The sequence below is a fragment of the Alternaria ventricosa genome (assembly GCF_023758065.1).
Source record: "Alternaria ventricosa strain BMP 2768 chromosome Unknown scaffold_22, whole genome shotgun sequence".
NCBI classification, from domain to species: domain Eukaryota; kingdom Fungi; phylum Ascomycota; class Dothideomycetes; order Pleosporales; family Pleosporaceae; genus Alternaria; species Alternaria ventricosa.
The window spans coordinates 252,842-265,344 of NW_026055702.1; positions in this window are offsets into that span (position 1 = coordinate 252,842).

Here is a 12,503-nt window from a genome sequence, read left to right on the forward strand (position 1 = left end):
GTTTTAGAGTAGTCTTAGGCTTTAGTAGAAGTGTCTTAGTAAGCTTTTTTTAAAGCTTAAGTTTAGTAGTCTTTTTTTTCTTAATATTACTATTAAAACCTTTATAGCTATTAAGTAGTTCTCTATTAGATAGTCTAGTATTCTTAGTATTCTTAATAGTAGAAGTCTTAGAGTAATAGGTTTAAGACTTCTTCTTAACTAATTTAGAGAACTAGTTCTAGTTCTTTCTTACTTTTACTTACTACTTAACTTCTTCTTTAGTAAAGTAGATTTTACTAATAAATTAGCTTTTTAGAATAAGTTCTAGACTAGTTTATATAGCGTTATACTTTTATAGGCTTATATAGCTAGTACTCTTAATCTAAAACTCTACTTTTTAGAGGCGTAAAGTACTATAAGTATTAAGCTTAAAATGTTTATTGCGCTAAAGAGAGGTATAGCTCTTTAAGTAGAAGTAATCTTACTTTAATCTATAGTTAACTTTTACTTTTAGGTTAGTCTTCTTTCTACCTTTTAGTACTCTAAATTAGAAATAAGGTGTTTAATAGCTTAAATAAGAAGCTTAATTACTAGAATTATAAGTAGTTATTTCTATAGCTAAACCTTTTATATAGTAAGAAACGTAAGTCTAAGTAAAGTCTATATCTTTATAATTATCTAAATCTTCTAGAAAAATAGCCTATAGTAGTATTTAATATGTATTAGAGTTAATAAGTAAATAGAACTTCTTTCTAGACTTTCTATTAGAATTCTTCTCTATAAGGTAGAATACCTTCTTATTCTCTAGTAGAAATATCTTAGTAATAGCTTTATACTTCTTTGCGTTACTTATAATAGTATTTTATATCTTCTAGTTTTTCTTTTAGTTATATAAAGTAAATATATATATAGTAAGTTCTTAACATTTCTAGTAGAAAGTAATATTATTAGAACTTATACTTTCTTTTAAGTCTAGAAGGTCTTTACTTAGTATAAAGATCTAGTAACCTTACTTATAGAGTATCTCTATAACTTACTTATTATATATAGTACTACTATTAGAAAGAATTATATTAAATAGGTTTTTAGCTATTACGCTAACTTTATTCTTAATTTTAAAGAATAAATAGACTTTTATTACCTTATAGCTACTAAAGGTTAGTAGAGTATTATTTTAATATATAGTAGTAAAATTCTTAACTTTCTTAAATATGCGATAGTTAAATTACTAACTATAGATAGCGTTTAAGTTCTGCAGGCTAATTCTAGTAGGTATACTACTACGCTTACTTTTACTATACACTACGCTCTATAGGCTAGTAATATAGTACTTAATTATTACTACTATATTATAGTAATACTACTATATAGTTTTATTAATTAGAGTATAGATATTATAAAGCGCGTGCGTAATAAAAGTAACTATAGTAGAAGTGTAATCTTACTAATCTTTCTAGGTAAAGTTATCTATTATATTATATACTACTAGGTTATATTAATATTTAGAGTAAGAAGACGTCTAGGCTAGAGTTATTAGCGCTTTATAGCTGCTATCTATAGTGCTAGTAAGAACTAGATATTATAGGCCTACTTAGCTTATAGGCGTATCTACCTTATTATAGCTATTATAAGGCTCTATAAAGAATTAGCTTTATAGTAAACCTTAAGTTACTATAGGCAAAGCTATAGTTAAAGTAGAGTATATAGAAGAGCTTCTAGAGTCTTCTAGGCTGTAAGAAAAGTTAAAGTTAAACTTAACATTAGGCTTAGTAAGAGAGTTATTAACTTTATTAGTCTAAGAATGTAAAGCTAAGTTATATATCTTAGAGCTTATAGAGTCTAGAACCTAGTAGTTCTCTTATAATGCTTAGAGGCTAATATAAAAGGTAAGACTTTAGTTGTAGTAGATAGAGGTAAATTATAGTAGATATAGTAGTTAAGAATAAAGCTTACGTGTATTTAACTACTATAAGAAAGTAAGTAAAAGAAAGGTAGATATAAGAAGGCTAGTAGAAAAGGTAGAAAGGTTTGCTTTATATACTCTATAAGGTAGGTAAAGATAAAAGAAGGCTATAGAAGCTGTAGTTATAGTAGAAAATATATATTCTCTTACTACCTTAGTAGATTTAGAGTTAGAAAAGATTACGTTATAGTAAAAGATACTTTATAGGTGTAGCGATAATCTAATAAAAAGTTATAAAGTATATTATGTATTAGCTATATATATAGACATTACTAAGTAGGTAGCTAATATAATATACTTATAGAAAGCGTAGAGTACTTAAAGCTCTAGTAAGCTGTAAGAAGGCTACTATTATAATATTAAGAGAGAAAGCTCTCTAAGTAAGCTACTAGATAACTTAGTAGTAGTAGATAACTAAGAATGTAAAAAAGAAGACCTAACTAGATCTTTATATTATAGAAGAAAGAACTAAAAGTAGAAACGCTAAGAGAAAGTAAGTAATACTAGTATAATAAAAGAGATAAAACTATAAGAGAAACTTACTAAAAGAAAGAATAGACGCTAAAAAGATACAAAACTAAATAGTAGTAGAGCGCTCTACTAACTATAGAGTAGCTTTCTATCTCTTAGAAGAGAGTACTACTAGAGCTTAATAAAGTTCTTTTTTAGTAATATCTAAGGCTTAGTTATACTCTAAGTTATTACTAGAGTCTAGAGAGAGTGCTGCTAGAGCTTAATAAAGTCTTTTCTTAGTAATGTCTAAGACTTAGTTATATTCTAAGTTATTACTAGAGTCTTAAGAAGGTAGTTAGAACTTAAGGCTTTTCTATACTTTAGTAACGCTAGAATTATATTAGATCTTAATACCTCTCTAATTAAGTTATTCTATAAGTTATAGATTATATTATTATTAAGAGAGAGAAGGTATATAGATAATAGAGGTAGTGCTGTTATTATTATAGAGAGTATTAGTAGTAGGTAATATAGAGGCTAAGTCTTAAGTAGTGTTATCTTCTAGAAAATCTAGTAGAGGACTCTAAATACAGTAGTTATAAGCAGTCTCTTATACCTTTTAACTATAGATATAATTCTACTTATAGACTTTCTATTTAGTAAAAGAGAATTTAGTATTATAGTCTTTTTTAAGTTTACTTATATTCTAAAGCTAAAATAAGGTAAGCTATCTATTATAAGTTATAGAATAGTTCTACTATTTAATAAAGTACTTATATTAGCTAGTAACCTAATAAACGCGTTACTTAAGTATTTACTTAATTAGCTTAAGTTTAGGCTCTTGTAAGGTAGCAACTTTATAGAGAATAGAAAAAGAGTAATACTAAGAGTCTTATTCTTAGGTATAATAAGGTTTAAGCTAAGTAGTGTTAATAATATTATATATTCTTAAATTAGGTAGGCGCTTAATATAAAAAGCGTTTTTTCTAATCTTTTTAAGTACTTTAAGAGAACTATAGCGTTATAAACTAAGTTTCTGTAAAAAGTTACTCTTTATCTAGTACTTATAGTAGAGAATAAGAGTAGTATAGTTACTAGACTTAAGATTAATAGCTTAGTAGAAGTAATTATAAACATTCTTTTACGTAACTCTAGTAAAGTTAAGAGCTTCTTTTACTTCTTTCTAGTAGTGTAACTAGAGTAGCTTAAAGTCTTATTTAGTAAGAGTATACTTAGTATTAGTAAAGTTAATCTCTTGTAAAGAGTTAAAGCCTATTAGGTATTTATAAGAAGTGTAGCTAGTTAAAGTATTCTTGCTAGTATTTATTATAAACTAAATATACGTAATTACCTAGGTTTAGTCTTTATTAGAGTTTACTATAATAAAGAAGTATATAGTAATAGCTACTATTTAATTTATTTACTTAGATTAGCTATTAGCCTCTAGGTAGTAGGCTATAGTTATTATAAGCTTAGTTTCTATTACTTTATATTATCTAGCTATAAAACTCTTAATAAACTTTAGGTTATAGTTACTAATAATAGTGTATTATATACTTTAGCTAGTAAGGTAGTTTATACGCGTAATAGCTGCTAACTATTCTACGCTTATCTAGGTATCTTTACTAGAAATAATGTTTATTACCTTAGAGGTATAGTAAGTTTTGCTTAAAAACGTATTATACCTATTAGTAGTCTCTAGTAAGTGCGTAATAATATCTATGCAGATAACCTTAAAAGGTTATATATTCTAGTTAATTAGTTTAAGTAATTTATATAGGTAATAGTGTATAGTCTATATAACTTTATAAAAAGAATAGAACTTTATATAGAGCTTAAGGTTCTTAGTAAGTTTATAGATAAAGAAGAAAGACTTAACGCGTATATACGTTCTGTTAAAGCCTTAATAATAGAGCTTATTATAGGCCTAGTAGAAGATCTCTATAGTAAGCGCTTTAGAAATATACAAGCGTTTAGTACTATTAGTATAATTCTAGTAGTATAAGAGTTTGTCTTTGTAAAGAAATTAGAGGCTATATATTAGGCGTAGTTTATCTTTATTATCTTATTAGGTGCTAGATACTACTATAAGTACTTATAACTATAGAGTATCTACCTAATATATAAGCTTAAGGTAGTTCTTAAATTTATTACTTATCTTAATAATTAAAGTATAGAAGACGTAAGTAATATTCTTAAGCGTGTTAGTCTTAAGATTAGAATCTAGTATAGTATTAGGTGTAAGCCTAGATAAGGCGTTAGAGACTAGATATAGCCTACTAGGCCTATATTAGACGTTAAGCTTATATTACTAAAGGTAGAGAGAGGCTTTTATAAGATAAAGGTTTAGACTTTTAAGTAATTCTATTATAGTAAGATATTATTAACGTACAATAGTAGTAATAGCTACGTAATTAGTAAAAACGTATACCTTTAGAGTAGTTTAAATTATATAGAAGAGCTTTTTAATAGCTTAGTAGAGACTTACTATCTTAAGTTTAGTAGAGTAGTATTATCTCTCTAGTTCTAATAGGTATTTAGAGAGAAATACAATTAGTTATATAGATACTTTTAGAAAGTTAACTAAACGCTTTAACTAGGCTATAGGTAATAAGGTATTATTCTAATAGCTATTAGGTATATCTAAGTTAACTATAAAAAGTTCTAGATTATTTACTATATAGTATACTATAAAGGTAAAACTATACTTCTTAGATATATCTACGTTAATATATAAGGTCTATATATTACAGTAGTAGCTAGTAAGAAGCGCTAAGAGCTGCGCTGTGCTCTAATTAGCTGCACAGATTTTAGGTAGCTAGCTAGCTTACCTAAAATCTATAATACTAAAATTTCTGCGTAGACGCGTTCTATTAGAAGCTCTTTAAGCTACGTTCTTATCTTAGCCTAACCTTATACTATTAGCAATACGTAGTAAATATACTAATTACGTATACTTATTCTTCTCTACCTACTACCTTTATAATATTACGTAGCTCTTACTTATAGGTGTCTATCTCTATAAGGTCTACTATAGATTACTCTAAACCTTCTATAACTCTAGACTTAGCTAAAGCTCTTATAGCTAAGGTATAGAAAGACTCTAATTCTTAGCTACTATACTTACGTAATAATTATTAGTACTTATAAAGCCTTAAGAACTACCTAAGTAATACGCGCGCTACTAAGTAAGAACTCTAGATTTTTGCTACTAAGTGTAATAGAATTATCTACTACTAAAAGAAGTAACTTACTACTAACTAGAGGCAGATTACCTAGCTTAAAATTAAGAAGTCTTACTTTACTACTACTATAAGCTTTACTATATAGACTCTCTATAAAGCTACTACTCTACCTCTCTAAGCTATAGCTAAAGCTTATATAGATAACTTAATAAAACTACTTACGCTTACTACTTCTCTACGTTCTAGAACTACTAGCTTTAGTAAGAAGATACTTAACCTAAAGAAGTTTAATAGAACTTATAGTAACCTTTAGTAGTTTATCTAATAGATATATAGTAAAATAAATATAAACACTAACTATTTTTTATTAGCTACTAACTAAATAACCTATATTATAGACTACTTTATAAGTAGCGTATACGCGCTAATACTACCTAAGATCTAATATAGTATCTCTTAGTTTATTAACTACTCGCAAATACTAGAATACTTAGAGTAGGTATTTAGAGACCTAGATTGTGCTTAGAACGTCTAGAATAAGCTCTTCTAACTATAGTAGAAAAACTTTAATTTTAGTACCTACTTCTCTAAATTCTAGCAACTAGCTCTAGAGAGAGATATACTAGAAAGTGCACTTATACTTTTACTATTTTAAGAAATATTCTAGAAATTATAGAATATACTACTTTATAACTTAGCTCTATTTTAAGAGTTCTCTACTTATACTAGCTACTTATAGAAGCTTAATAACTATTACTAATAGTACTAGTAGTAGGTTACCTATAACTACTAGGCCTTACTTATTAGAACCTCTCTAGTAAGCTACGCCTCTACTATAAAGCCTACTTCTAGCCTAGATACGTAGAATAGATAAGTAAACTCTTTCTACTTAGTAGCGCTAAATACTATACCTATATATAAACTTATAGATCTTAGCTTATAAAAGACCTTTATACTAAATAGCTACTAAGAGAGAGGTAAGTATTTTTACTATAGCTTAAAGAGCTATTAGGTAGCGCACTACCTAGAACCTAACACCTACTCTTTTACACCTTACTAATCTTCTAGTTTCTTTACTACTTACTAGTCTCTCTATATATTCTTACTCTAGATTACCTACTCTATTAGCTCTCTGTATTCTTCTACCTACTAAATAGCTAGTCTACTATCTAGCCTAAGCTACTTATTAAATAGAATAAGTCTAAACTAAGTTACGTTTAGGCTCTAAAGTTATATAACTAGAGCTAGTAGCTCTTAGTTCGCCTCTCTAAAGTATCTATTAAGAGACTCTTAGTATATAAAGAAAGTAACTAGAAGTCTAATATAATAATTCTACCTATCTTACTAAAGATAGAAGAGAAAACAATACTAACGTATATAATAACAGACTCTAGTATAGAGAGTAAGAGGTTTATAGACTAAAGCTAAGCTAAAAGCTATAAGCTACTTTTATAGAAACTAAAGAATCTCTTTAGTATTATAATATTTAATAGAGACCTATTAGAGTAGAGTACTATTACGCACTATATTAAAGCTACTATAAGAATAAAAGACTATACAGAAACTATCTACCTAAATATAATATAGCTAGCGCACTACTCTATAATTCTTAGAATACTCTAGCTAAAATAGTATAACCTAAGAATTAGCTTTACTAGCTATACTCTAACGTTTAAAAGTAAATACTACTAGAGATACTATAATATTCTAGAGAAACTAAATAAGATTTACGCTCTATACTAAGTTCTACCTAAGTTCTACTCTATTAACTTACTAGACTACTTAAAACTGCTATAGAACTAAGATATTATAAAAGTGTTACTTAAAGCCTACGCTGCGTATACGCAAAGAAACTACTATATATTTATAGTTACTATTAAATAGATTAACTTCTACTTATTCTAAGCTAACTAAACTAAACTACTAAACTCTAAGACTTTACTACTACCTAAGATAAGAGACTTCTAGAACATCTTCTTATCTAAGAAGGTAGAGAAGCTTCTACTATACTACTTATATAACTATAATATCTATCTACTAAAGAGTAAGACTCTACTCTTTAGACTACTATACTTAATATTCTAAGAAAAACTTAAAGCCTTAAAGGAATAGCTTAAAGAGAATCTCTAGAAGAGGTTTATCTAGCTAAGCTTCTTACTTACTATCTTGCTTATTTTATTTATTAAGAAACTTAATAGAGGCCTCTAGTTCTATATAGACTACTAGAAGTTAAATAATATATTTATAAAAGACTACTACCTACTTCTACTTATAAAGAAAAGTCTAAATAATCTAAAAGAGATAAAGTACTTCTCTAAGATTAATATTATTACTACCTTTAATAACGTACATATAAAGAAAGACTAGAAGTATTTAACTACGTTCTAAACCTAATTTAGCCTATATAAGAGCTTAGTAATACTATTTAGCCTATTAGAAGCACTAGCTACCTTTTAAAGGTTTATTAACAATACTCTAAGAGAATACCTAGATATTTTCTACACTACTTACCTAGATAATATTCTAATTTATAGCTAAATCTAAGAAGAATATAAGAACTATCTATAACTAGTGCTTACTACTCTATAAGAAGCTAAGTTATACGCTAAGATCTAGAAGTATAAATTCTTTAAGAAAGAGATAATATTTCTTAGTATTATTATAGAACGTAAAAGTATTTACATAGACCTAAAGAAGATCTAGATAATCTAAGAATAGAATACTCTATTCTACCTAACTAACGTATAAGCGTTTATTAGATTTAGTAACTTCTACTACTAGTTTATTTAAGACTTCTTAAAGATTATTACCTTACTAGTTACTCTTATAAAGAAAGGTGTTAACTTTGCCTAGAGTAATAACTACTAGAAGGCTTTTAACTATCTAAAGACTACGTTTACTAAAGCTCTAATTCTAGCTCTATTTAACTAAGAAAGAGAGATTATTCTAGAAATAGATGCGTCTAACTACGTTTCTACAAAAGTACTATTCTAGTATAGAGATAATAAAATACTATAACTTATAGTATTCTTCTCTAAGAAGTACTTTATAATAGAGTATAACTATAAAATCTATAATAAGAAACTACTTACGATTATGCGCTACTTTAAGAAATAGAGACTTAAGCTAGAGAGAACTCTATTACTAATTAAGATTATTATAGACTATTATAACTTTAAATACTTTACTACTATAAAGCTACTAAACTAATAATAGGCCTACTAGTCTAAATTTCTATTCTATTTTAACTTTTAGATTACGTACTACTCTAAAAAGCTAGGCGTAAAGCCTAACGCGCTAACTAGAAGGTTAGAAAACCTATCTAAAGAGAGAGATAAACGCTTATAGTACTAGAGCTAAGTTATACTAAAGAAGAAGAACTTTAACTAGCCTCTAACTCTACTAGATACGCCTACTATAATACTTATTCTAGCTACTACCTACCTTAGAAATATACTACTAATACTACTAGCGTCTCTAAAATCTAAAAAGAGAGTCTACTTTACTATTAACTACTTTATCTACCTACTCTTTATTACGCGCGCTAGAGCTATAGAAAGCCTAGAACTAGCAGCACTAGAACTAACTACTAAACTAGCCTATCTAATACTACTACTTAATAAAACTACACTCTTACTACTACTAACTATAAGAGACTTAGTAATAAAAGAATACTAGAATAATAAAAAACTAAATTCTATTCTAGAAGTCTTCTACACTAGTTAAAGCTATTATAAGAGAATTATACTTACTAAGTACGTAGAGCGTAAAGGCTATCTATATTACTAAGACTACCTATACGTGCTTAATAACTCTAAGCTATATACTAAGCTACTATATATATACTATAAGAGCTCTATAGCTAGCTATATAGGCTAATTCTAGACTTATAAGACACTATCTTAGAAGTACTACTAGCTAAGAATGCTAGACTACGTTAAATAATAGACTTAGAACTACTATACTTATAGATAAGTAACTACTTTATAAAAAGTAAAGTAAGAGGTTCTAAGACTATTACTAATACTTAACTAAGCCTAGTAAGACCTATCTATAGACTTTATTACGTACCTACCTAAAAGTAGTAGATTTAACGCTATCTTAGCTGTAGTAGATAGACTTACTAAGATAAAGTACTTTATTACTTATAATAGTACCTACAACGTAGAGAAAGTAGCGTAACTATTTATAAAGTATATCTAGAAACTATATAGCCTACCTAAGATAATTATATTAGACTAAGAGCTGTAATTTATATCTAAATTCTAGAGCTACTTAACTTAACGCTTAGAGATATAGTCTCTCTTATTAACTATATACTATCTAGAGACTAATAGGTAAATAGAGAAAGTAAACTTCTTTCTAGAATAATACTTATAAAGTTAAGTCTTATACCTATAGAATAACTAAGTAAGATAGCTACTACTAGCTAAATTCGCAGTAAATAACGCTAATAATAAGAGTACTTGCACTACGCTATTCTTCGCGAACTATAGCTTTTACCTCTACCTTAGATTTAAACTAGTAAAACTTAGCTAATAACTTACTACTTAAGACGCTAAAGACCTAGCTCTAAAGATAAAGACTATTTATAAATACTTATAATTAGAGATCTATATTATATAAGCCTAGTATAAGAAGTACACTAACAGAAAATATACGCCTGCCTACTAGTTCTTTAAGAATAATATAGTCTAGTTAGACGCTTAGAATATTAAGACTACCTATCTATAGAAGAAGCTTAACTAGAAATTTCTAGGCCTCTTTAAGATTACTAAAGTTATTAGCCTATATATATACTAACTAGAGCTACCTACTTTTATAAGAATCTACTCTATATTCTATATTAGCTTTCTCTGCCTAGCTACTATAGACCTATTACTAGAATAGTACTAAGAGCTGCCTTCTTCTATTTAAGTTAAGAGAGTTAAGAAGTAGAAAGTTAAGAACATTTTAGACTTCTACTAGAACTACTATAGCTATAAAAGCTACTTTTAGCTAAAGTATACTATAAAATAAGCTAGCTATAATAAGCCTACTAAGGTACTAGCTAACTACGTTAAGAATGTCTAGAAAGTTATAAAGAACTTCTACTACTACTACTTATATAAGCCTAGTTAACTGCGTTATTAGAGCTCTATCTAGAGAGAGAAGTACTATTATAGTAGTAGCTAGTAAGAAGTACTAAGAGCTACGCTATACTCTAATTAGCTATATAGATTTTAGGTAGCTAGCTAGCTTACTTAAAATCTATAATACTAAAATTCCTACGTAGACGTGTTTTATTAGAAGCTCTTTAAGCTACGTTCTTATCTTAGCCTAACTCTATACTATTAGCGATACGTAGTAAATACACTAATTACGTGTACCTATTCTTCTCTGCCTACTACCTCTGTAACACTATAGATAGTTCTAGTAGATTAATTTAATAATAGATTTCTATAATAACTAGACGTTATTAAAAGTAATATAGACTAGACTATCTACTAGAATAGTAGCTTATACTATAGTAATAGCTCTCTTCTAACTCTTCTTTTTTAGAGTAAATTATATAAGCTTAGTCTTAAGAGTAGAGAGTAGTTTAGTAATCTAGGTAAGATAGAGTATTTTATTATTAAGAAAACTAATTACTCTAATATATTTCTCTATATTCTTAGCGTACTAGAGAAAAGAGAGGTTTTATAGCGCGTAGATACATTTATCTATTAAAGTAATACTAAAGGTGTTAACCTGCTACCTAAGAAGCTTAATAGTTAGATAACTAATAAAATACTTATTAGAAGTAAGAGTAATACTATACTTATTAATCTAGTAGAAAAAGGTATTAAAGTATTTTAGGTGTTTATTAAACGTCTTTAAGTAAATAATAAAGTTATTAATATAGGCTTTTACGTAATCTACTATATTATAGAGTATATTATTACTAATTCTCTATATATAGGCTATAGAGTTTTTAAAGCCTATAGTATATACGTTAAGTATCTTAGTACTATAGTAAGTATTTACTATAAACTTATATTAGTCTTTCTTGTAAACGCAGAATTAATAGAAATAGCTAAGACTATTAACTACTATAATATAGCGGGCACTATAAACTTAGCTAAGAATATTCTTTTAGGTAGTAAAAAGATAATAGTTCTTTATTACCTAGTAATTAATATCGCGCATATTAAGAATAGATTACCTTTTCTTCTTAAGTGCCTTAATACTACTCTTTTCTTTAACTACTTTTCTCTTAATAATAAAGATAGAAATAGAGAAGAAACCTATCTTTATAGCGTACTCTATCTTATTATAGTCTATAAGCTTATTAAACGTAGTATTAATAATATTCTAGTTTTCTAGTCTAGTAAAGTATACCTTAGATAGCATATTTTATTCTTACTAGCTATCTCTAAGGTTAATTAGCATCTATTAATCTTCTAAAATCTAGGCAAAACTACTTTAATTAATCTAAATTTTAGAGTATTACTTAGTAACTAAAAGTAGAGTAGATACTTTTGCTAGCTCTCTATATACTATAATTTCTACGTCTAACTTTATCTTAAATCTTATCTCTATTCTTAGTAACGTGTTAAGGTTTAGTATTATAGTAAAAGTGTAATTCTTTTAGTCTAAGGCGTATACGCTATTAATATTAAGTAGTATAGCTAGGCCTAAAAACGCTTATTAGTAGACTTTTACTAGGTTATAAGTATTATTATAGATAATTACTTCTATTACGCGTAAGTTAAGTAGTATAGTGTATAGTTATATAGCGTAAGAGAGCTTCTTTAGAACTTTAAGTATATAGTTATAGTTTAGAGAAAGTAGATGTAAAGCGTATATCTTTACTTTTATAGTAGAGTTTAGAGAGATTATTATAGTTTTAAGAGTTATAAGTTTCTATATCTTATAAGTAGTATTATCTTTAGGTTTAATAA